Source organism: Corvus brachyrhynchos, unplaced genomic scaffold (assembly GCF_000691975.1).
Source record: "Corvus brachyrhynchos isolate BGI_N302 unplaced genomic scaffold, ASM69197v1 scaffold61, whole genome shotgun sequence".
NCBI lineage: Eukaryota > Metazoa > Chordata > Aves > Passeriformes > Corvidae > Corvus > Corvus brachyrhynchos.
Genome location: NW_008236478.1, coordinates 1,294,044 through 1,298,164, shown reverse-complemented (window position 1 = coordinate 1,298,164; position 4,121 = coordinate 1,294,044).

Genomic DNA, 4,121 nt, shown 5'->3' with positions numbered 1-4,121 from the left:
CACCCATCTTCAGCAAGAACTGTGTTCTGCCATGGACCTATGTGCCAGACATTGCTGAGACCCTCAGCTCAGCCAGGACCCCCTGGGGACTACCAAAATCCAAATGACAAGTAAGCTGTCAATCTCAGCCCTCAGGTTAGGGGCAGATGCTGACACAGTGAGACTTGCAAACTGCTCTTGGTGGTTTCATCCCTTCCAAAATCAGGAGCAATCCCTAAAGGTGCTGGCTCAGGAACCTCTTCTCCCTGCCCAAGCAACAAGGGAGGCTGTAAACCTTGCTAAGAGGTGAGAGGATGCCAGGCTGCAGGAAGAGACCTTTTTTCCTGCTCCAGCTCAATATCACCAGAGATAATCTCTGCTCTGTCCATGCCTGGAGACGTACCCTGGTCATACCTCCAGCCCTAGAGCTGTGCTGGATACACCAGACAGATCCCTGATTTTTAGTGCTATTGGGATATGATGAAGGCTAACTACCAGCACAAAGGGCACAAGGGCTCTCTGTCCCTTGTTCAGCAACTAGTCATTGTTGCAGTCTCAGGTTGATAGCAAAGGGGAAGGAAGTCCCAGACCTAGACAAGGGCTAAACAGCCCAGATGAGGGAAGGCTCAAAATCCAGCTGCTCACCTCCCTGGTTTATCTCTTACTGACCCAAAGCTGCTCCATGAGCTCTGCAGCAGGATCCTGCAGCCTGGGCAGGTGCTGTGGCCAGCGCAGCTCTCTGGCTACTGGAGCTCAGCTACTGCAGGCAAGTAGTCTTCAATAGAAACCTTCAAACACCTGGGCATGGGAATGTGATTCTCTGGGAAGGTGAAATCACAGCTTGTGCCTTGACAGAGGTGCAAAATCCAAGTAAATGACAGATCCCACACTAGGCCTGAGAGCAGAGTAGACAGAACCATCTCCTTGTTTGTGGACTGGAAGTCCTGGTATAGTGCATACATCACATAAATACTGCAAAAAAAACCCTGCCACTACAAGTGGAAGAGGCTTGTAAAGAGAGATTAGACCCTTCCCTGTTTTCATGACAAGTGCTTGGCAGAACCATGCCAGCTGGCTGATTTACACAGAGCAATGCCCCTAACATCACAGTTAACACCGGCAGCCAGAGTAAGGGTTAAAGAGAACTGTCAGAAAAACCCATGCCACAAATGTTTCACTGCTGGAGCATTCAGGGAAGAGCAGGCACCTCAGTAGAGCAGGACCAGAGCCTGCTGCAGTGGGAAGCAAGACTGTCACTGCAGGCAGCAACATTTCCCCTACCCTGCACACCTGGCCACCTTCAGCTGCTGGGAGATTGCTTTCAAAGCGACAGCAATGCATTGACACTGAAAAGTGAGACAGCAGAAAGGGAGCAGAGAGAGCACAGCCCTCTGAAATGCCCCTGAGAAACCTCTTACTGGGATGAAACTTGTCCCGTGATTTTGCCCTGTTTAACAGGGTATGGCTCTGGTATTGATCAAAAATTACACGAATCAATTTAAGTGGAATAACTGAGCAGCTACAGCTCTAATTTAATTCAGGTGCCTTTTATTAGGCTGAAGTACTAAAACCTCTGACAGGAAACAGTCTAGGCAAAGAAGCCCCCAAAGAAAAGGCAGCGAGCAGGCTGAAATGCAAGGACTGCCATTTACATATCTCCCCCTCCCCCACTTTTTTATATTACTTGTTTCCTGCCTAGGACCTGGAAGCCCATGCACATGGGGCTGAATTATTTCCCCTCCTGCATCCTAGTCTCTGTGAAGGTCTCGCCCACAGTAAGGAATGTGTTCACTGCAAACTTCTCAGGAGTTAACAAAGCACCAGAATTCATTGAAAACAAAAAGCAAAAGATATCTTCACCTGGATGCTATAAATTCTTCCTGAAATAAGATACTGAAGTTGCCTGTTCTGTTGGGTATGGTCCAGAAAAACCAGGACCATCTGCTACCATCAGGTTGACAGCAAGCCTAGCTGCAGCTAATTTATGGAAGCCAAGACTCTGTGAAAACAGGCAGGTATGCAGCTCCAAGAGCAACTTTGTCACTGCAAAAGGATATTGCACTACAAGCAGGAGCTGCCATGGGGATATCCCTAGTAAAAACTTAGGGGATACAGTACTGTACAATGCAAACTTAACAAAGCACAGGTTGAAATAGGGAAATTTAACCATCAATCACATCTAGCCCACTGCTTGGTGGGCTTCTGTACTCTGGTTTTGGTTTATCGCAGACTCTGGCTTAACCAGAGTCACCTGGGTAAATAACATTAAAACACTAGTATTAGGACTACAGTATACTAATATTAGTATTACAGTACACCAATACTAGCATTAGTATTTTAGTAGAGAAAACAATGATAAAGAAAAAAACTCCCCTTCAGATATAAGCATCCCCTGGCAGCCTACAACCCTGAGGGTTTTTTAAAATATTGCTTGCACACAGACTGAATAGTGCACAGATGATCTGCTCAAAACAACATACCTTTCCAGCATTTTTCCTAGCTACATATTCATGGCAGCCCATTACAAACACAGAGAATGAAGGAAATCAAGATCCCCAAAGGACCAAAGGGAACAATCACAGCAGTGATCAGGTCAGCATCAGAATAATTTATACTTTTCACCACGTTGGTGCTACTGCTGCCACAAAACAGCACCAGAAGTGCTCTGGCTCATCTGTTTTGGACAAAGATTGATGTAGTCCCCAAACAGTTCCTAACTTTTGGACCTTTGGACCATCTTCAACATCCTTCCTGTCTCATTAAGAATTACATGGAGGAAGTTCTACAGCAAGGTGGGAATCTGTGGGCTAGCAGGAGGTTGCCAGACGATAGATCACTGCCAGGGAACCATGATACTAAAGGAAATACTGGTCCATAACAACTGAGAAAAGAAATAAAGACCTTGTCACAGTATTTGAAACTACACACATCTTCAAGACCTTGAACTGGGGGATGGTGTCAGACATCACACATCTGCTTCCCCACCTGGCCTCTCATCATACATTAAATCTGTCTAGGTGGTAAGTGAGATTTCCCCCATTCCATATCCACAGGCTTCCTGTTTGTCTTTTGAAAGGAACAGAGATGGTTTGTGACACCAGGGTGCTCTGCAGTAACAAGTTCTTCCGGACAGCCTTTTCCTCTTGCTTACAACATGGCTGCAAGACAGAAGCAGCTGATTTGAGACTGTGCTCCTCATGAGTGGTCTGAGGTCTGCAGTGTGGAAGCAAGTCAGAACATTATTTGTAATCCCTGGATGAAAGAGAAAGAAAAGCTTGGGGCCATTTCCAAACAGTCATGTGAGCCATAGACCTCAAAGTGAGAGCACATGACAGGGTAGTGCATTATTTGGTCTTAAGAAGAAGTTATGTTTGTATGACAGTCAAGTTAAAGAAGTTCTTCAGACTGCAGAGAAAACTGGGAAGATACAGGTGCACCAAACTTTAGAGCAGCAGTCAAGAGGGGAAGAAAAGAATCTTCCCATTTACTGCCTCATCATTTCAGCTTCTTTCTGTAGAGAAGCGCCACATTAAAAGAAAAGTTATTAAACACTCCAGAAGGTTGTGAAATCTTGTGTAGAAAGCTCTGGGGACTGATAAAGGCCTGACAGACAAGTCTGATCACATTTGACAGAGTTACAGGAGTAGAGAAGCTAGGGATGAGTCTTATCTTCAATGAAACAATTGACGCCCTCATGTAAAAAAACCCCCACAATCAAACCAAAGAGCTTCTTGGCTCTGAGCATGCCAGGGGAATGAGACCTGGCTGAGCTGCCATAAACAGAGGTTGAAGAGGGTTGCATAGGAAGAGGAGGCAGAACAGGAGATGGAAGATACTCCTGAGATGTAATCTTCTAAAGGAAGATGAAGCAAGTTACACAAAAGCACTCTGAACGCGTGTCCATGTGCCAAGGCTCTGGTCCTGCGCATTAAAGCAGATGCTGAACTCGCGCCCATCAGCAGCCTCGCTGGAGCAACCCAGGCTGCCCACCCGCGTCCGGGCAGAGCCGGGGCCGGGCTGACAACTGGGAGTTCAGAACGAGTCCCTGTCCCCGTCTCCCCGGTCGGGCAGCGCTCAGGTGCCTCTGCCATCAGCCCAAGCAAGCTCAGCCCAGCCCTGCAGCGCTCACCATAAGCGCGGCT